General features: G+C 41.2%; 1 long non-coding RNA gene across 2 annotated transcripts in view; it reads left to right on the top strand.

The window, feature by feature from the left end:
* LOC146567390 (uncharacterized) overlaps positions 1-22,019 on the top strand; it is a 51,163-nt gene extending 29,144 nt beyond the window's left edge. For both annotated transcript variants that reach the window (XR_014893921.1, XR_014893920.1), the window contains exon 4: positions 19,319-22,019. This is a non-coding gene — a long non-coding RNA (uncharacterized LOC146567390). The remainder of the gene's footprint in view (positions 1-19,318) is intronic.
* Positions 22,020-23,055: the final 1,036 nt, after the last annotated feature.

Raw genomic sequence — 23,055 nt, 5'->3', positions numbered from 1 at the left:
TATTAAACTGTTTTACCACAGCATAACATGTTGTCAGCCACAGCGTTTCATTGTCCCATTAATAGCCTCCCAACACAATTCAGATTTCAATATCAGTTTGCTCTCATTATCTCTCTTCTCTGATACCGTTTCATTTTGTATGGGCTAAATTAAATGTAAAAACCATAATGCAATTTTGCTGGAGGAGAACATGGCGTCTAATTGCATTAGGCTGAACTGTCGGTGGAGTCTGCAGCAGCTAGGCCCCCCATCACTCTCCCACAATTAGCACTGGCTACTCCCCTCAGCAGCAGGTGTTGTTCTGCCCGTGCCAGCATTCCAGCTGATTATCTTAGCCAAGCGCTGCGAACTGCTCTTCATCCATCTACGTTAGGGCACCACCACAGCTCTGTGCAGATACAGATTACAGAGCTTCAATTACATTACCGGACAGCCAGCAGATACAGATGTTGAGCTGTGCACGACAAACGGTCACGCTGGAAACCGGGAGTTGGAGAGAGGACCTACGTCATGCTGTCATGTTGCACACGGAGGAGCTGCAACCTTGTTCTTGAAAGGTTGTGGTGCATCACCAAGAGAAGCCAAGAGGATGTGGAAGAGCATGCTTTGAGTGAACCTTAGAGGCCCAGAGCGGTAGTAGCAGCAATGTATTCACACACATGCACACACAGCCTGAGGTTGGCAGCATTCCAGCAGTCTCTGAGAGATGGGCTAACCAAATTATAAATTTACAAGGACTAAATTACATAGCTAGGGTGCACACATACTGTCACATCAGAGACTCAGCCACAGGCGCACATACTCACACACTCACTCCTTCCCTGGCTGTTTCTCCCTATCTACAGACACACACACACACACACACACACACACACACATATATACACACGCACACACACACCAGGGATACAGAGACAGCCAACATCAAACAACTGAACTTGAACTTTGGACAGGTAGAGAAGCTTCTGTGCATGATATGAATGAAAAAAATCTCATGCCCAAAGAAAGTCCACAGCTTTTTGATGCCAGTTTGCTTCCATCCTCTCATGTCAAGATTCCCATCTGTATCTGAGGTGCGTCATCGTGCAAATCAAACTAAAAACTGAAATTAAGATCTAGATGGAAAGTGTTCTTAATTATCCATTATAGGAGACATGGCTAAGCTTGCTTGCAACTTACAAACTAAGGCCCAAAAAAGTTGGGACGCTGTGCAAAACGCTAATAAAAACTGAATGAAATATTTGAAAATTTTATTCACAGTAAGAACATAGAAAACAGTAGAAAATGTAGACCTTATATTATTATATTACTTGGAATTTGAGGGGGGCAATAAATTAAAAAAAAATGAAGAAAGATGATTTTACCGCTATGTAGCATTCCTTCTTTTAACTAGAGTTCGTAAACATCTGGGAACTGAGGTGACCAGCACATGAACTTCTGGGAGAGGAATGTTTTCTAATTTTTTGTTTGATATCTGATTCTTGCTGCTGAACAGTCCTTGGTGTTCTTTGTTGTATTTTTCATTTCATGATATGTAAAATGTTTTAACTTGATTATTCTGGACTGGAGACAGGTCAGTTCAGCATCTTCAGCAATCTTCTACTACAAAGCCTGTAGCAGATGCAGTATGCAGTTTAGCATTATTGAGCTCAAATAAGCAAGCCAGTCCCTGAAAAGGGCTTCATCTTGATCATTTGTTACTGCAAAACCTGTATATACAGTACCTTTCAGCACTGACTTTCACTTACAGCAGGGTGCAGCTTCCATGTTTCCTAAAAAGAATTTCAAATTTTTATTCGTCTGACTGCACAACAGTTTTCCCCTTTGCCTCAGTCCATTTTAAATGAGCTTTGGCCCAGAGAAGATGGTGGCATGTGCTGTTTCTTCTTTGCAGGATAGAGCTTTAACCTGCATTTGTGGCTGTCACAGTGAAATGTGTTCACAGTCAGTGATTTCTGGAAGTGCTCCTGACCCTGTGCAGCCATTTCCGTGACATAATCATGCCTGTTTTTAATGCCCGAAGATCAGAGGCGTCAAATATTGATTTTCAGCAACACACAGAGATTTCTGCAGATTCTTTGAATCTTTTGTTGATCTTGTGTACTGTAGTTGATGAGATATTCAGTCTTCCCAATTTTCCATTGAGGAATGTTGTTTTGGAATTTTTCCACAATTTGTACTTTACTTCTAAGAAACTCTGCCTTTCTAAGATACTTTTTAAAAAATATATAAATAATCATGTTAATGATCTATTGTCAGTTAACCCAATTAGTTGCAAAATCTCCCTTTAGCTGCTTGTTTTTAGTACTACTTAATTTTCCCAGCGTTTGCTGCCTGTCCCAATTTTTTTTATACCCGTTTTCTATGTTTTGTCATGAATAAAATACGAGTTTACGAGATTTCCAACATTCTGTTTTATTTACTTCAAACAGTGCCCCTACGTTTTTGGAAGTGAGTTTGCACCATGGCGTTCTTATACACTTCACTTCTAGACATGGCAGGAAAAACTGAAGACTTGAAGAGGTTAAGAACAGTTTTAGCCATAGTAAATATATGGCTGAATATATTTACTATATATTACTAAATATATGTCTGTATATATGTATTTATTTATAATTCAAGTGGCTCTGTGCCACTTTCTTGTAAACAAAGGGGAAAAAAAGTTATGTTTCAATTCAGAGTTACGGTCCATGGCACATGTAGACATGAGGGGTGACTCCATTTCCCAGTACTGGATGCTTGATGGACATGCCACTTGGCAGTGCCATGATAAATGCTTTATGACTGCTTCTTACTACCACACCGGCACTTGGCTTCACCAGGCTTTTAGTGTGCTGTCTGCTGTCTGTTTTTAAACGGGACCAACATGGTAATTAACTGTTATATTAGAAAAATAGGTCATAAGATATAGGCTGGTTTTTTTTTTAAAGTTTTTTTTTTCTTGGTATTTGGCCAAACGTCAATATTCTGGAAGTGCGTAAAGACCAGTTTGACCCCAACATGTCACCATGCAGCTCTGCCAGCTTATATTGCACATCTGGTATAATATAGTTAAAATGAGTGTGCAAATGAGGGATGAAATGGATATCTACTATTATTCACCAAAGCTTAGGTGTGTGCATGTAATTGACACAAACAAACCTCCAAACTCCCAGACCTCATAGAAACCTCCACAGCACCGCCGAGGTCTTTAAAACCAGGGGGAACTTTGAACTTCTGCAGCTAGCCACGTGAATCATACATGACCAGGCCATATCATGCTTTGATTACTGTGAAATACACAGAGAAATTGAGTTTACAGTCCCTCATTCATTTCGGGAGAAAAGCACCAGTGGGAAAAATCAATTATCAGTACTGAATGTAAGATCATTTGATGCGCCTGCACATTTTACGCTGTTTATTTCCTGGTTTTTTGTTGTTGTTGTTTTTTTGGGAGCGGTGGTCAGAGAATGCAGTGGGTTTGAAGTGGTCATGGCTTCGATAAATGTACCTTACAGAAAAGGCACAGTTATGAAAAGACACGTGATATCTTTGAAGCCACTGTAGCCTCAAACAAGCTAGATATCATCAGCAAGGTGTAGCCATAGAGTGAATGCATCGCACAGACAGAGATGGGTCGTTGACTCAGTGTTTTGCATTTTGTCTTTTCTTTACTCTTTTTTGCTTTTGTGAATGATGAGTTTTGTTCCTAGTTTCTTTTTTCAGTGGTTCCTTTTGTTATTTTTGTCTTTATCTTTATTTCAGATTATCCTGCTTTCCCTGTATTTCCCGTGTCCAGTTGTTAAGTCTCTCTCAGTTAGGTGTTCTCATGTTTTGGTTACTTCCTGTTTTATTTTGCCATTCCCTCCCTCTCGTGTGCTTCATGTTCAGGTTTTTGCCTCATTACTTAGATTCTGTTAACCTGTCTTCTTTCACTATTATCTCATGTGTGTATTAAGCCCCTCAGTTTTCCTCAGTTCCTTGTACAGTTCCTTGTGCTCCTTCATTCCGTGAATTCCGTTTTTGTCTCCGACTTTTCACTTCTGGCTCCACCCTAGCTTTGTTTGTATTTTGTCCCTCTATGCTCCAGCAATAAAGCTACCTCTGAGTTTGTTTGTTTTTCTCTGGAGTCCTGCATAGTGGCCTGCTGAACAGAGACACAACAATACTACATATGTGGCTATGTAGGTCCCTTTCATTACTACTTGGCATTCACCTGTCACACGAAATGTCCTCACATTATACATGACGGAACATTTAATTTAAAAAATGCATTATAGTAGTCACATTTTTGTGTACCATACTCTTAAGTATCCTCATTTCTGCTGAAAAGCTGCCTTTGACTCAATTTTGAAGCTAGCCTCAAGTGGCCTTTTGAGGAACTGCAATATTTGTCACCTCCACTGCTTCCAGAGGCTTTTTTCACCACTTCGTCACTTAACCGTGTTTCCCACTGCAGAATTACACTTAACTTTTGTATAAACTTCTTAGCTGCGCTGCAACCCCCCACAATTACTAATCCACTTTTAGGTCTGCAGAAGAGCTTGTCAGATGGTCAAACACCTTCGGAAACCCTTCCCTCCCACAAATTTCTGACATCAGAACTAAGGGGCCACAGAGGTAAGAAAGTTAGCGAAAGGCTTTGAACTTCTTTCTAAAGCTCTTTTATATTCTTGGCACAGCAATTTCTGTTTGTTTGTGCAAATAAGTACAACACCATGAAGGCTTTCAGGAGACTGTCTGAAAGCATGCATCATTATTTCCATACACACAGTATTACAGCTCTCGCCTCTCAGTGCCCAGCTTTAACCTCACTGCCCAGTGTGGCATTCAGAGCTCAGCATATACTCCTTTGCTTGTCAATGCGGTCAGACACATTATACAAACTAATTCTTTTTAAACACATCTTTGCCTGTCTGCCCACCGATGTATACGTATGTTTGCCCAAGTTGTGGTATTGCACGGGTTCAGTTAAAACTGAAAGTTAAAATTGTTTCCTTAATTTTTTGAGCAGTAATTATGTGATATTTACTGTAAACTATGTCTATTCTCTGTATATTTTTGTGATAATTCAATCTTTTGATCTTTAAACTAATTATTTGTAGCTCCATCCACCCCTTTTTTTTGCATAACCAGTCACTGAGGGCTGAAGTGTACCCCAGTTGTCATGGGGCAAGAGGCAGGGTATACCCTGGATAGCTTACCAGTATATCACGGGAATAAGAGCTGTTATACACTGAGCGCATTGCGGAAAAACCCTCCTGCTAAATACCAGATTTTTCAGAAGGAAACTTGTTGTGTAACGCTGGTCCTGATGTTGCCAAACAAGAAAAGGAAGAAACAAAGATTGTGGATTCATCCAATTCTCAAGAAAAAGCAGTAGCAGGGAGATTTTGACCACATCCAAGGAGGCTGAAGCAGCATCTAGCTGTGCCTGAGGTTAAATTATTACTTTACTATTTCCATATCATTATATTTTCAGAACCGGTTCACATTGTGAGTAATGAGTGCGCTTGTTACCAAATGCAGCAGTCTGATTGGTCAGATCTGTTTTGTTTTTTGTTGTGTTTTTAATGAATTTATTTATTTCTATATGATCATAACAAAACAAGCAGTACAAGAAAAAAAACACACAAAAGCACAAACCCAACTATATTTCAGACAGAAAGCGTGTAGGCCGAAGCAGCGGCTTATGTGCACCTACCACTCATGCATATTACAAAATTGAACCAACCACAAAGTAACAGAGTAACAGAAAACAATATTTCATAGTAACATTAGTTGGCATGGTGGCCCAGCAGTGCCACAGAGCTCAAGTAGTAAAGACAGACTCTGCATAAGTCGTTCATTGAGTTCCTCCACTCACATTGTCTCAGTGTGGCTTACATCCAGCAGAGATGTTACATGAGTTAGAGATAACTCCGCTTATTTAGTCTATTACAGGAGAAAATGTAATAAACAGTGTTTTTTTTAATCTCTGTAAACTTGGCCTCGATCACAAACCCCTGCTTTTATATTTATGGTGTTATGTGGGAATGAAATGTTCTCAGCCTGAATCCTTCTAAGCGTACAGTTCTCTCACAGTGATAATAGGGGATCACTGTCAGTGGCAGGCCACACTTTTCAACAATGGCCCTGCCAGACCGGCTGCCAATTACCACCAAAACAAGAGCAGAAAAGTAAACATGCAAACACTTTACACATCCGTGCATGTGCACACGCACTCGCTCAAATGTTTTGTTTCCAAATGCTTTTCCTTACCTTTGGTTTCGCTAGTTAAACAAATAAATTGATTCAACCAGCAGACTTAAGGTTGAATGCCACAAAGAAAAAATAAATGATGTAAATCCCGAGCTTGTCATTTCTGAATGTGATATCCTGTGATTCGCAGATTATAGTATTACTGTATTTTCATTTTCTCACTTTCTAGAAGTCAAAATATAAACAAAAAAATTACATCTGAATTTAAATGTGTGTCTTGTTTGTTCAACAAAAGTAGTATAAGCGTTTTTAAACGGTTGTCAAAATAATTGCATTTGAAAAGCTGTCTGAGCGTGTTATAAAAAATATAGACAGTGAGCCAGTGTGGTGTTAGTCTTCCTAGGTCGAGCATTTTGGTGCATTTTGACGATAATGTTGTGGTTGGTGGAGCAGCTCAAGCTCACATCCATGGAGACAATGCGCACTCGTCTCTCCCATGGTTAATTGCTGTTCATGTTTCTCCAAGTGAGGCAACCCTTCCCTATATCAGCCCTCAGCCAATTTACATCTTATTATGTCTATCTGTGCTGAGACGCAGTCTCTCAAATAGAGAGAAAATTACTCTCCATTTCTGGGGGAAATAGTGACTCGTCCTAGTCTGCCCAACACTGATGCGTTCTGTCACCATGTCAGGTGCCTCTGAAGATATTACATGAATTCTGGCCAAGCAGTGTGGTCATTGTTCCATATTCTCGCTCCATTATTAAAACCCTAATGCCATTATCAAGAGCACACATAAACTGGTGCTTTTCAAAATAACTGGATGATGTGAATTTGGCTCTTACTTTTAAAAACTGGCATAGGGCACAGCTGTGTTGATGTCATAGTTCATGTTAAATCACTCTTTTTGAGTCGTGCGAGTGTTAAGTGAATAATGCAAAGAATTTATGTGAATTTTAAGCTATAGTTGTTGGTTTTTATTCTTCTTTAATTGTATGATCTTAACTCTGAGATATGTTTCCTGTCTTCTTCTTTTATAATTTACTCATGCTTTACTGTCTGAAACACTGTGAACTGTATTACAGTACAAAAGTCACAGACAGGTTAACCTTCTATGGTCATTTTGTTGTACTTTCTGAAACAAGCTATTTTAGCTTGTTTCCCTTTAAGGCTGTGGAGGCTATTTGAATACAGTGAATTCATGATCGTGTTCAGGAAAGCAGTTTGAGATGATTTGAGGTTTGTGACTCAAAAAATGGTGTGTTATCCAGCTGGAAGCAGCCATCGGAGTATGAGTACACTGTGATCATAAAGGGATGGACATCACGTACTAAAAATACTCTAGTAGGCTTTGACATTTAAACAATGCTCAGGTAATACTAAGAGGCTCAAAGTGTGCCAAGAGAATATCCCAAACAGCATCACACCACCAGCAGCCTGAATCACGGATATAAGGCAGGATGGATCCGTGCTTTCAAGCCAAATTCTGACCCAAACATTTGAATGTTTCAGCAGAAATAAAGACTCATCAGACCAGACCGGTGCTGTCTTTTGCTGTTGTAGCCCAACTACAGCTGCTTCCTAGTTCAGTATATTGTGCATTCAGTGATCCTCTACTGCGTGCCTCGGTTGTAACGAAGGGGTTATTTGATGTTGCTTTCCTAGCAGATTAAAGCAGTCTGGCCATTCTCCTCTGACCTTTGACACCAGCAATGATTTATTATTAAGTATTTTCACTGAGAGAATTGTCACTGGATATTTTCTGTTTGTCAAATCATTTATAATAAACTATAGAGATGCTGTCTGGGAAAATCCCAGTAGATCAGCAGTTTCTGAAATAATCAGACCAGGCACTATCCCACATTCAAAGCACCTTCCTTCTCCTTTCTGATGCTCAGTTTGAACTTCAGCACATCAATTTGACCATGGACTGAGCAGCTGTTACGTGATTGGCCTATTAAAATACAGGGAGTGCAGAATTATTAGGCAAGTTGTATTTTTGAGGAATAATTTTATTATTGAACAACAACCATGTTCTCAATTAACCCAAAAAACTCATTAATATCAAAGCTGAATGTTTTTGGAAGTAGTTTTTAGTTTGTTTTTAGTTTTAGCTATTTTAGGGGGATATCTGTGTGTGCAGGTGACTATTACTGTGCATAATTATTAGGCAACTTAACAAAAAACAAATATATACCCATTTCAATTATTTATTTTTACCAGTGAAACCAATATAACATCTCCACATTCACAAATATACATTTCTGACATTCAAAAACAAAACAAAAACAAATCAGCGACCAATATAGCCACCTTTCTTTGCAAGGACACTCAAAAGCCTGCCATCCATGGATCCTGTCAGTGTTTTGATCTGTTCACCATCAACATTGCGTGCAGCAGCAACCACAGCCTCCCAGACACTGTTCAGAGAGGTGTACTGTTTTCCCTCCTTGTAAATCTCACATTTGATGATGGACCACAGGTTCTCAATGGGGTTCAGATCAGGTGAACAAGGAGGCCATGTCATTAGTTTTTCTTCTTTTATACCCTTTCTTGCCAGCCACGCTGTGGAGTACTTGGACGCATGTGATGGAGCATTGTCCTGCATGAAAATCATGTTTTTCTTGAAGGATGCAGATGTCACGGTCTGGAGGGCAGACCGTGGGGATGTGGGGAAAGGAGGACCCAAAACGCAGACTCTGCGATGCAAACAGTGCTCTTTATTTACAGTGGAAAGCTGTAAACACAATAACTCCCCGTTGCTCCCTCGAACCCCATGTGCGTGCTTCCCTCCGACGTCTGTGCTCGTGCTCCCCGCTGTTGTGTTACTGCACACCCTGTGCATGCTGCCCTTCTGGTCCCTCGTTTCACCTGCAGGACAATACAGAAGCAGCCGTTAAACACTGAACCCGCGCGCACACACACACGATCCGCACTTCCTAATGCTACACACTGACTTGGAGTCTTAGCTTAATGATCCCGCGCCGGTGGGAGCTCCAACTCTCTCCTAAGTAGCTCCCTCGACGAGCCCTGATCACCAACAGGTGTGGCATGAACTTCAGGTGTGGCCAGTCCTTCCGCAGGGCCACACCCCTCAGGCCTGCAGGTGGCTGAGCTCCATCCTCCAGCCACACCCGCAGACATACACACCCATACCCTGCCTATACATATGAGTGGGACACAGACTAACACAGCACAGTGCAGAAAAACACACACATCACCAAAATAATAATAACAACAATATCAACGGGAGGTGAGTCAAAACTGCTCACGGACCCCGAGTCCTCCAGAGCTGGGTCCGTGACAGCAGACTTCTTCCTGTACCACTGCTTGAAGAAGGTGTCTTCCAGAAACTGGCAGTAGGACTGGGAGTTGAGCTTGACTCCATCCTCAACCCGAAAAGGCCCCACAAGCTCATCTTTGATGATACCAGCCCAAACCAGTACTCCACCTCCACCTTGCTGGCGTCTGAGTCGGACTGGAGCTCTCTGCCCTTTACCAATCCAGCCACGGGCCCATCCATCTGGCCCATCAAGACTCACTCTCATTTCATCAGTCCATAAAACCTTAGAAAAACCAGTCTTGAGATATTTCTTGGCCCAGTCGTGACGTTTCAGCTTGTGTGTCTTGTTCAGTGGTGGTCGTCTTTCAGCCTTTCTTACCTTGGCCATGTCTCTGAGTATTGCACACCTTGTGCTTTTGGGCACTCCAGTGATGTTGCAGCTCTGAAATATGGCCAAACTGGTGGCAAGTGGCATCTTGGCAGCTGCACGCTTGACTTTTCTCAGTTCATGGGCAGTTATTTTGTGCCTTGGCTTTTCAACACGCTTCTTGCAACCCTGTTGACTATTTTGAATGAAACGCTTGATTGTTCGATGATCACGCTTCAGAAGCTTTGCAATTTTGAGACTGCTGCATCCCTCTGCATGATATCTCACTATTTTTGACTTTTCTGAGCCTGTCAAGTCCTTCTTTTGACCCATTTTGCCAAAGGAAAGGAAGTTGCCTAATAATTATGCACACCTGATATAGGGTGTTGATGTCATTAGACCACACCCCTTCTCATTACAGAGATGCACATCACCTAATATGCTTAATTGGTAGTAGGCTTTCGAGCCTATACAGCTTGGAGTAAGACAACATGCATGAAGAGGATGATGTGGACAAAATACTCATTTGCCTAATAATTCTGCACTCCCTGTATTGTTCAAACTAGCAGTTGAACAGGTGTATCTGAAGAATCAGGCAGTGAGTGTATAACAGTATGACAACAAACCATTGCCAAATGGTGGCAATATCTACAATAACAATATGTACATCTTTGATAAATACTAAAAAAAACAACCTCCAGATAGACACCATAAAAAGCAGTAAAAGTGTTGAGTTTCTTTCAGTTTTTTTGTAAGAGCATGATCAATTCATGAAAACACAACTTCCAGGATAAGTATAAGGATGGAAAAATCCAGCAGACAAATGTACAGATGAATAATTTCAACTGTTGTCTCTTATTCATCTTAAATGATTTGTGTGGGTCTCAATGCTCCATCCTTTAAAAAAAAATCACTTTTGTCCGCTCTTTGTTTTACATTCATATGTTCATACTTTAACCCAAACTAGTTGTAATTCCGATTTCTGTGGGAATATTATTTGCGTGAAAAATGTTGTAGCTTTATTGACTTTATAAGCACACATTAGCTTGCATGTATTCACTCTGCCTCTCTCTCATCTACATGTTCACACGCACAAGGGTGGCGAGATGGGATCCTCTGATTCAGCAAATCAAAGGCCTATCCTCCTGTCCATATTATCGATGCTGCTGGAGGGCCGTGGAGGATGCCGGGGCACAAGGCAGGGTGGGGGTGGGAAGAGCTGGCGGATCTGTAGGGGGGGCAGGGCAGGCAGGCAGGGCTGGAGCTGCAGATTATTCTGGAAATTGCCAGCTGCAGTGTCTGCAATCAGGATCAAACCGGTTCCGGGTGGGGGAGGAGAAAGTCACTGTCGATTTTTGTCAAGCCAGCCTGTGCCTGTGTGTCTCCCGGCTGAGTGGGATGACATTCGTGAGGACGATGGTGGAAATGTCCCACCACCTCATCCTCTCCTTAATAATTCATCCGCCTTCCCAGGCTCCCCGGCTGTGGCCGTGCTGCCTGCCTTTTAATGGAGCTGGTGATTACCAACACTGACATCTTAAGATTCAAATAATGCACAGACACCAAGCCGGAGCAAAATCAATAGCACATAGAGGGAGCGTAAAGCACATCCAGCAAGCATCTTGCCTACTACAGACTATACAAAGCTTGTACATGCAATAACACATCCAGCATTCCTTACTCTGCATGCTGCCTCCCCCTCACTGTTCCCAATACTGTTCCTGATACTATAGGGCCTTCATTTCCTATTTCCCTCCCTCTTCCTCATCTTCTCCTCCTCCCTGCATTGCCTATCCTCCCTCTTTCATATTCCTCTCCTTGTTTCTTCCTCTTCTCCTGCTCTGCCTCTTCCGCTCTCTGAGGATTGCAGGGCTCCTGAGGCGAGCAGCAGCAGAGCCTTGGGACAGACCCTGATTAAAACTGCCTGTTAATGACAAAGTCCCCAAATGCTGCAGCTCTCGCTCTAATCCTAATCTCTGTGTATCCGCAGGAGCATATATTTCTTCCCTCGCTTTAGCCCTCTGACACCAAACAGAAGCACAGAAGCAGGCAGCCATTTTGGAACAGCTGTATGGAGCTTCGTGTAATGGAGGAGGTGTTCACAGGAAGCCAGCGGGAACAAAAACCGTTGCACCAAATCTGCATCCAGTTGATTGTGATGATGTTAGGTTCTCCTCATCCCTCCAGATCTGTGCATCCAAAATCATTGCTACATATGGGATAACTACAGGTGTATGCCAGTGCAAGGCGCCTGAAGCCAGCCTAGTCTCGTCACTGAAAGCTCAATTTTAAGAGGCTTTAGTACTTAAACACAAGCTGTTCTGTCATTATTCGACTTTAAATAATCGACTGGGTAACCTTGAGTGCACAGGAGAAGCAACCCATTCACCTGAAAACAGGCTGATGTGCTAATAATACACAGGGAAGGTGAGCAGTTTATTTTAGCATGGGGAGGGAGGTTGGGGTCCGCGTGTCTCCAGTGATGCAGGGTTGATTTCTTTCGGCAGGCCCGCTAATGCCCCGAGGCAAGCGGGTGAAGGGCCGTAGAGGAGAGGGGAAGAGAAAGAATCTGGCCTGGAGAGACTTTGCTACACGAGTGCACTGGAGCCATTAAAATCTAACAAGAGATGAGTGTAACGGTATATATTTAGCAGCGGTGAAAGCCTGCTACACCTCTGTGCCGCTCTGCACTGGTTGTTCATATCTTTTGGTCACTGCAGGAGCTCAAATCAAAGCAGAAAAACTGTGAAGGATGAGAAAGAATGAAGGAGCAAACTGAGGTGTTTATCATTTGCTGTTGTTGCTGCTGGTGTGTAAAAGAAGCACGCCCTATCTGAGCAGCAACCACATTCGGTGCGATAAGAAACAATGGAGTCTTAAAATGAACAGGGGGGCTGGTTCAGTGCTTAGAATTATGGAAAGGATTTTGGGTGTGGGAAAAGGAAGAGAGCGTATAATGAATTTTCAGCAAATCGCAGAAAAGCATATGAAGAAATCTCTATGAAGACTTCTGTCTGTATCCCTCTGTCTTTTTCACTCTTTAATTTTTTCTCCCCCGTCTCTCTTTTTTAAAATCTATATCTCGTGGTCTTCTACTTTTGTGGATTTCACGATTTTATATGTATATATATCTTATATTCTCATCTGTCCACTGTGCCAATCTTTGATTCTGCAAACTGAAACATTATCATTGCAGTGCAGCATTATTTATTTGAGCCTCTTTATTCAGTTTTTTTTCTTCTCAGTATGTGTAAAATGTCACATCGTGAGACTGCTTTCATTCCTACTTGCATCGCTGGCCTTAATTGAGCGACTTTCCAGAACAACTAGAGAAATTGCACATTTCGTTTTGTCTCTGAGCTGATATTATGAGACCTAAAAAATATTTGGATTGTAATAAGTTAGGAGCATTTTTCTAAAGGAGTAATTTGATATTTTGGGAAATATAAATATTCAGTTTTTGGAGATGGAAGACTGATACAGCTGCTTCTGTATAAAAGTCTGTATAAAAGATATATAATGAATGATTTATGCATTTACTTTTAGTTTTTTAGCAAGTGTTAGCCATTTTTTGATGAGCCATCAGCTAGTACTAGCTATCTTGGTTAGCAAGATGACTACCACCAAATACCTGCTAATTAGTGGTCAGTCATAAAAAAAATACGAAGTCTTACCACATAAGACTTCTTACATGACTTGTCAGTACCATTAATCCCACAGAAAGCTTTGTTATTTGTCAGATAATTAAATTTATAAAGCTCAAAAAGGTAGCAGCAAAGCAGTCAAGGCATCCAGTTCGGTGGCTCAAATTAGCCCAGGTAGCGTCCAGCGCTTAACTAGTTGTACGCTTGTCATTTAGAGTAGCCAGACCAGTGAAAATGCATTATTTTATGATTTAATATAATTTAAATAGTGAGATATTTTTAAAAAACACTTACTATAGTTAACAGAACCTTTTGTAAGCAGTAAAATCTGACACTTTACTGACTTTTAGAGCCAGTCTCCAGTGACTGCCAGAGAAACTGCAGTATGCACGCACATTAGCACTTTGAATCTTCTGTACAGGCTTCGGTTTTTTAGCCCTGAGGAGGTCCCCTTGCTAACTAACCATCAGTTGTGGTGACAGATCGAGTCAGCCTAGAGCTGCACAAATATAACTCTAACTTTTGGTATTAAAATGATTTCATGTATTTCAAAATACATGGGCCAAGTAAACTAAAATTGTCTTGTCGTCAGATTTACTTTGTTTTTCCTCTCTTTCAACACAACAAATATTTTTTTCTATTACTGACCTTTTATTGGCATTTAGTTGGAAAAGAAATCACCCCAGTCATACTTTCCAGCAGAATAGAGACGTCCGTTATACACGCAGGCATTTTCGTTCTGTCCACTGATGAATAGGAGATGGTTCTTGTAATTACAGGGTGCTTTGCGGAGTCTGATTGCAGCGCAACAAGGGGCAGAGAGAGCAAAGTTCAAGCTTCCTGATATTTCCCAGAGAAATAAATATAATCAAGAGGTGTTCTCGGGCTCCCGTGGATCACAAAGTTGAGTCCCCTTTGTGTGGACACCTTGGCACCGGAGAACCAAGCAAATGATTTAGTGAGCTGCAAAGGTTCTGAGATGTTAGAAAGGTGGGGAAAATTATAGAGAAATTATAGAGCTTCTTTAATCTATCCATCAGCAGCTGCCATGTGAAAAAGGGCTTGAAGAATTTTGCAGATTGCTTTGGAGCTAAAAAGTGTGGATTTTTTCTTTCTCTGGCTTCCCTCTGAAACAGCTAGGTGGAGTTCCTATGCCCTGAGCACAACCTCTCGATAAAAAGAGACTTTTTACTCCAAACGCTACAATATTCTTTCAGCTTAAACAAATTCAGTGGCTGTTCTTGCAAATTTCGCCTTCTTATCACTGAAATGACTCATTCGTGAGCACCGTGCCATAGAGATCAAAGAGTTTGCTGCATAGTGAAATCTCCATTTTGTAGCAATGCACAAGTAGATCTCACATCACCCTCTTAACATCAATGGTAGAAACATCAAATATTGAACTTAATAATTTGATGTTTAAATTGCATGAACTCCCAGACAAAGACAAAAGACAAGTCCTCATGCTACTCTTCACATATGTAATTCGAATCGATGGTTGCAATCCTCTAACTCTCAAACCGCAATCAAGGCTGAGGGTCTTGAAATATTTTCAGCTCAAACCTGTCCTTTTGAATATGAATACTACACAAGGTAGCATGCATTATGATAATAGCCTTCAATTACCCAAGATATCTGCATATCTATCTCCTCTACTTCTTGTAATGCAGTGAAGAGGAGCATTACACTTCTGAGGACACTATACGTGAGAGCCGCGTGAACGTTGGATCATCACTTCTCTCCCGCCTCTCGTAGTTGCGCGCTTAGCATCAGCATTCACTCCTCATTTCAATCGATATCAATTAATTATCACGGGCACTCCGAAATGATAAATGCTTTTTATCTATCACTTCACAAATCAGTGCCTTCTCTGTTACCGTGCTAATATTTCCTCCATCGTCTAGTCGCAGTGGACAATTTAAATTGAAGATGTATGATGAAGGAGAATCAATATTAGTGGTGGTCAGAGTAAAGGGGAGTGTGATGTCTGTGACAAAGATTTTTTTAAAAAGGTTATACCATCAACAACTCAAATTTTATTACAGTCGATCACAAACAAAGTGACCAGCATTGATTGCAACACGCCGAGCCCTTCGCGTCTTCTGTGCAGCCATAAATCACAGCTACTGTAGATCTTGGACTTTGTTGAGGACAGGATGTTAATTCAGAGGTTAATCTGTACACACTGACCGTGTTTTCATGGTTGTAGCTCATGTCTCATATTGAGCACGCACTGTCCTCTGTGACCATGTGGCCGAGAACCCAGTGACCTGCTCTGGATGGTGTCTGACCCCTGAGGGCAGGGTGTACAGGGTGAATATGACAGGCAACGCCTCTCCTTGATGCTGTACCGTCGACCTTTGACATTTGTTTGAAAGCTCAGCTTTTGGAGTAGAAACATAAATCTTTAAAGGAGATGCTAACAGTCACTCTAACATCCAGTGTAAGCTTGGCTTTACTTTGAAGGGAAATGTTATTTGAATGCAGACACAACTGGCTTGATGACAAACTGGAAGAAAGAAAATGTCACCCACTTTAGTAGCAGTGTAAAAAAAATAACATTCAGATTCTTTGTCATTAATTATAAGCAACATGTAATTAAGTGTCAAAAACTGAAGGTGCTTAATGATTAATCATGATTTTTGATTATTATCTATATATCTATATATGAATATGCAGCTGTCTGGTTGTTATCCAGTAGGTAAGTAAGGTTTGAGCAGGTTTACATGTAAGCAAACACTAGTGTTGTGTGACTTTAGAAATTTTGGTATCGATCCAGTACCGAGTAACTAGAGGCCCAGCACCGCCGATACTAATACAAATACTTTTGTCCTATAAAGGCAGCTTATGTAGGGGTGTGCGGTGTGTCGTGATTCATGAGATGAACCGTCATCAATTTCCAAATTCTTAACACATTTTAATGATGATCGGTTCAGCTATCAAAACGATACCAGTACTGTACCAGCACTTGTATCATGCCGTTGATATTTGGATCACTATTTGGATTTTAAAAAAATTTTTAAATCCTGCATTTATGCAATGTTGAAACTAAAGCATTCATTATTTTCTGGTGTTTTATTGTATTTTCCATTGCTCATAATTTTACAGGAAGCCTTGAATCAGATGTCCTGTAGCCCCACCAGAAGCCCTGACAATTTATCCTGAGAGACGAAGTCTGTAGACGAGCCGTTTGGTTCCCACTTTGCTGCCGCTTAAGCTCCACTTTATTCCAATTCTCATTATTCACCATGTTTTATTAGGTAGGTGGTGGTAATTTTACCTCCTTTATATAGACTTTAGGTTTAGTCCCATGGTTGCCAAACCAGAAACTGAGCCCCTCCAAATGGCCACGAGATAAATCTGAGGGGTCGTGAGATGATTAATGGTGTTGGTAACAAGAAACAATAGTTAGCTGCAACATGTAGCTACTTGTTTGTGTGTAAGGATTTGGGGACACGGGCTGTTTCTCCAAAATGTTTAATCTTTTTGTGTTTTCAAAAGAAAAATTGGCAAATGAAAGTGAGATATGTTTACCGCTCTGGACCTCTAACCTTTAAATGAAAAGAAAAATATGCTGCTAAGTAGCTAGCAAGCGGTCTGTGATGCAGAAAAATGTGATACAATAAAAGATGCAATTTTGCTCTCCATAATCATATTATGTATGCAAAATAACTTAAAACCACGTTAAGTAAAGCACAGAATTGAGTTATGTTGCAGTGCTATACACTACAGTGTACATCAGTTTATTTCTATGCATTTAGATACAGCAAATGGAGCAAAAATAATTAAAGTTGTAATTAACTTTGCAATGTCAATAACGACAACACAAAAACAAGTTGGAAAAAGCGCCTTCACAGTGAGTCTAAACTCACTGACACTGATATATTCTGGTGAGATGTGTTTTGTTCTAAAATTACCGGCCCTACTGTAGAAATCATCAGGGATGGAGAGAGCTCCGTTCCTGTATTCCAATAAATAAATGTCATTACGCCTGAAGGGGTCAAAAGTTTTTATTGTGCTTTTAATGCCAAGAAACCTGCAATGTTGTTTCTGCATTTCCTCCACAGAGCACATTTAGGTCTCCGTGCATATTTACCTAATTTGGATGGAATAGATTGCTCACAATGGTCTAATTACCATAATTATACATGTTACTATGGAAACCCACAAGTCCAGGTCCGATTCACTGTGTTTTACCTCCCAGACAGTTTTAATTGTTGTGATGTGAGATAAGAAATGGCCGCTGGCATTTTCAGAACTACTCCACCATTGGCTTTTAGCAGCTGCCTTAATTTCACTTTGTGTCAGCCGCAGCTGTGTTCAGTGTACTCTGCAACACCCACACACCTGTCGGGGAACGCTCTCTCATTATTCCAGCAGAAGAGGAATATGTAAACTTTGCTTGATGCGGTGTAATTTTGTGATATAACCTTTATTTCAAATCCACTTAATTCAGTTAATAAGTCACTAATCTAATAAAAATATAGTATGTTTCCAAATTAAATAAATGAAGTGAAGCTGACTTTTACGCTGTGCTTTATAAATTGTATATAATTTGATGGAAAATCTTAGTCCCCTTTATAAGTTGTGTTGCCAGTGTTGTCCATAATAAAGTCAGCAAACCTTTACCTGTATATCTTCTGAAATAACTGAAATAATTAAACTATAATAGAATGAACTCTGTTTCCAATTACAGCCGTTTTTATTGAAAAAGGGAAAAGTCATTTAGGCAGTCTAATTGAAAATATATCTCACATTCCGCATTAAAATTCCTCACGTTCCTCAACTTCCTGCAGAAGTTGTCATGCCCTCTGTGGCTCCCGGGCCTTTGCAGGACTTTCTGTGGAGTGTCCTCTGATTGTTTTTGCCCCGCAGAGGACGCAACTCAGATCTAAGACAACGGATCCCAATCAGTCATGGTAGCTGGCGTTTGGGCCGCGACACATCCCTCACTATTTCAGAGGTATCGATCGTTTAATTACACAATATGGGTCAGATTTCCCATGATAGATGACACTGTAAAGGAAAAAAAGACAAATTCGGTAACCGTAAAGGCAGAAAAGCAAAAGAAATTGCAGAAGAAAGTTGGGGCGTTATTGTACAGTATATATAAAAAATAGTATTAAATATAATGCTGCATTAAATCAGTATTAATAATTTTAATTGTCCAGGGGATTTTAATGGTAACAAATGATTGTGGCACGATTATACACAGGACAAAAATGAAATGACTGGTGACAACCTTAACTGAAGTTCTTGATTAAAGTGTACTTCTGAGGTACTTCTGCTTTAGCTATAGCTTCTCCTCTTTCATACAGTTTCATTAATGAATAATATACCGATAAAGTACGAAATTATCAGGCAGCTGCATCTATTTGTATTGTGTATTTGTATTTTTTTAATAACTTAAATTTGGATAACCAGTTCTTGAAGTTCACTTGTACACTTGCCCACAAATACAGCATGCAGCAACAGCCGTGCTGTAATTCTTAAAGTAATAGTTTCCTCAAATGAACATTGATGTAACTGAGTGTAACTGAGTGTAATATTGCAACTTGTGGAAAGCTTGCTGTGTAAACTCCTCCCTGGCTTTTTTACTGTGTATGTGTGTGTCTGTGTTTATGGTGGAATCACTGTAGTCTTATCAGAGCGAATCCCTCGTTGGTGGGACGGCTCGTGAAAAGCTTTCAGGCGACATAAACTTGCGGCTACTCGTCACAGTGCGCTACCTGTGAAGTAAAAGTGACGGCGTATGGAGGGAAGGGTGAAATCTTAGCCCTGCTATTTATGTGCTCTGTCTCTCTGTCTCCCTCAGCTGTGCTATTTTCTGCTCTCCCTCTGCAGCACGGCCCTCGCTCAGGCTCTCAGCTCTAATTCTGCAGCACTCGCCGACGTCCTTCATTTGACCTTGCCGCACCACGGTGCCCTCTGACGCCACGCTGTTATAGCTTCAGCTCGACAATGCGTCATTACAGGCACACACAAACACAAACACACACTGCCATCCTGCTAATCAATAGTGCATTGGGCTCCAGGTCAACAGAGGGAATTAACTGAGCATGCCCGATCACATGGTAAGAAACATTGTCTCTGCATTATAATGACTGCATGCATGCAAAGTGGCGTGCGTCCCTGTTCCCTGTGTGTATGTACTTTCAGTAATGAGTGCAGTGCAAATGCTAAAAGCGATATTTTGCCGATGACCTGCTGTTCACTTCACAGCGTTGTGTTTCTCTATGTGGGCTGTTTGAGCCTGTGAATGGTGATGGCGCTATGGAGGCTCCTAAACCTCTTCTATAGAGGTTACACTTGTATCATCTCATCCTCCGCCTGCACCTCGCAGTGCCTTGCTGTTGAACAGGAGGAGGTAACACACGTGTGTATGTTTCAGCCTATCTTGACTCCAGGAACAGAAGCCTTTTTCTGTGCAGCAGCATTGCATTATCGTTCTCTCAAGTCTTTCTGATTAACTGCTATGTATCGAGAACGTGCCTCTGTGATCCAATTATAACACACATAATCATCAAGTGATTTGTTGCCAGTGTAAATTTTGTACTTTGCGCTGCAGTAATGTGTTTTTAGGCTCGTTTAACTACAGAAAGCCACCGTACTTCACGTGCAGCATGTTATGTGGAGCATTCAAAATGCCTGTTTTTAATATAGGAGAACATTAGTACATTTCAACAGTATTCATTCTGGACCTGCATCTGTATAAAAGGCTGACCAGTGAGATAGAAAAGAGTGCATGGCATTCTGCTCTATCTCTACCGCTCCATTCCACTCATCTGTCCCCAGGGCCAGAGTCAGAGCGGCGGGATCAAAAGTAAAATCAGAGCGGAGAGCTGTATCCAATCATGTCAGTCGGAGAGGTCTCTCCTTCTACTGTAGTCTGGCAACGTCCAGGGCTGAGGGCACTGATCTCTATCAACGAGGATAAATTCAGTCAAGCCGCTAAAATGTGTGGCGGCGGACCTCAAGTGATTTAAATCATTAAAATGAGGCCAGCTGCATCATGCAGTCAATGCACGCGGTGGGGGCATCCAGCAGCCTGCTACAGAGAAAAGAGTGCCATCATCTGGCCCCCGCTGATACATCCATCCTGCTGCAGATCGCATGTGTGTGCAGAGATGCAGCAGCTGATCTGTGCAACCTGCAGTGAAGGTATTTGTGTGTGCGCGGTCATGAAATAATAGGTGTTTGGTCCGGTATGATATTGCTGTCAAACTCCTGAAACCCTTAGGCCCATCCTAAAATTACGATTTGAGTCAAAGTATCCAGCGTCCACACACATTCAGAGCATACCTCCATCGTCAAAGTGTTTCTTTCACGTGAGGCCCATTCCGTGTGATCTGTGTTATGGCACAATTATCAGGGCCGATCGAGCGAGGATTCTCTGTTTTCAGGAGAAAATGTGCAAAAGCCTGACAGCATCTTAAGAAGAAGCCAGCAGCTTTTAAGTACAGACAGACAACAATCACACATCAACTGTTCCATTTCGCAAATAACAGAGCAGCCTCCTGCAACCATTATATGGGCCTGAGAGGGAGAGTGTGTGTGTGTGTCTTGTATAATTGTAGGGTTACAGATGTATGTTTGTATTCAGTCTGCTTATTGTAAAACGGTTGTGAGGTGTTGATTCACCTGTAAGTCTGTGATTGAAAAAGAAAATCGCTGCAAGCCTCTCAGACTCACACTCGGGACAAAATTGCTTGTTAGGGTGAAATTAAAAGAGTTTTATTAGTGCTCAACTCAGCTTTCGAGGTTATCTTTGACAAGGGTCTATGTTCTACAACTCATTCAAGCTTCATTTATTTATTTATTTATTTGCCTTTATTGATAGGAAGGTGCAGAGACCGGGAAGACAGTGGAGCCCCTTCAGCCCCTGCAGAAGCCCTCAGCATACAAGTCGCCTGCTCAACCATGTGAGCTATAGCAACGCCCTGGATTCAAACTTTATCAGGTGTAAAACGATTTAAGCAGTCTCCTTGTTATGCGTACTTGCATCTTGTCTTTGTCATTCGCTCTCGCACACGCCGCCAAAAGATAAACATAAGCACGGCGCTGCGTGTCCAATTCAGAAAAGCCTTTGAAAAATAGACTCCGTGAAATCTCTTCTCAACTTGATGCTCCTGCAAACCACGAGAACGAAACAAACAGGTGGCGTTATCGGCGACATACCCGACAGCTAAAGCACACACGGGACCATCTAAGTCAATCAGCAATCACGTCTGTCCTGACCATAAACACACCTATTATACACGCCAGGCGGTGTCAGTGTAAACAATGCAGAACAATACACTCTGCATTTCGAGCTGCACCGACTCCTCTGATTGGCTGAATCGATCGTCGGAGGCATTTGATGTTATAGGAGGAGAGGAGAGGCATATTGATTGGAGGATAATCAGAGTCAAGCTGGCTTGGTCCTCTTCAATAATTCAAAGGAAGGATTTGGGTGAGATTCCCTTAGATCGGAGGTGTGATGTACATTTCATAGCCTGAGAGTTTGGTAGCAGCACAGGAACGGGGAGATGTGTGTGTGTGTAAGACTGAGTGTAAGTGAAATGGGGGGGGGGGGTATGCGGGGAAGGGGGATGGCAGTCACGTCACGTGTGCCCAAACATGAGATACCTTTTGAACCAGTTGTAAGCAACAGCAATGTTGTTGTAATTGTGTTCTACAAAAATTAAAACTACTATTAATATTTTGCACGTGATGTGCATGTGTGTCATTTGTGCGCTTGAGTTCATGATTAAATTCATGCATTTCCTTTTTTGGAGGCTTTTCTCACAATGTTCTTGAGGCAGAATGTATAGCAAACTGTGTTTACCTCACCCAGAGGACCTTACACTGCAATCCAACCATTGATTTTCCTCTAACACCTTCAGCTCTGTATGTGTGACTAAGCCAGTTTTACCAGCCATGACATTTCTGTGAAAAATAGAACAAGCATAAACATTTTATCATATTTTTCTTCTTTCCTGTCTTCACTGAACGCAATAAAATCTGGATCAACATACTGCTGTCGGAACCTTAATCAGATTATCGTTAAACTTGCATCAGTTCACCTCAGATCAGCAGCATGTCAAATCAAATAAACTTCATCTGATTGCCTGTGTGTGGAATTTTAGACTTTAGTTAATATAGTGCTTTAACATTTAAATTTAGAAAAAAAAAACAGATTACCTGCTTTAAAAATGTTGTTTTTAGACCTGCTAAACTGGGGGGGAAATGGTTTCTAAATAATTTAAATACCTTCAAATCACACAAGCTCAAAAATGCGCACAGAGTATTTCGTAGAACCACCACAACAGTGCCATCACATGAATAAATCAGTTAACTCTTTATTATTTTGATATGCATGCAGATCTGTGCAGCTTGCATGGGTTTACAAGACACCAGAAGTTAGTGAGCTACCAGCCAGATTCAAAAGAAAAGTAACAGAATTTAAATATTTAAAAGTCAGAATTTTAGATGAACACGTCAAGAGAAAAGAAATCATAAATCACTAACAAAGCCCACAATGTGCCGCGTATATATAATAAAAACGACATTGGCAATATTTCATGAGGTTTTTGAGCCCT

Source organism: Mchenga conophoros, linkage group LG9 (assembly GCF_057382185.1).
Source record: "Mchenga conophoros isolate Kocher_MC1m ecotype Shallow Benthic linkage group LG9, M_conophoros_male_GT1.1, whole genome shotgun sequence".
Lineage (NCBI taxonomy): Eukaryota > Metazoa > Chordata > Actinopteri > Cichliformes > Cichlidae > Mchenga > Mchenga conophoros.
This window is presented reverse-complemented; position numbering and strand designations above follow the sequence as displayed.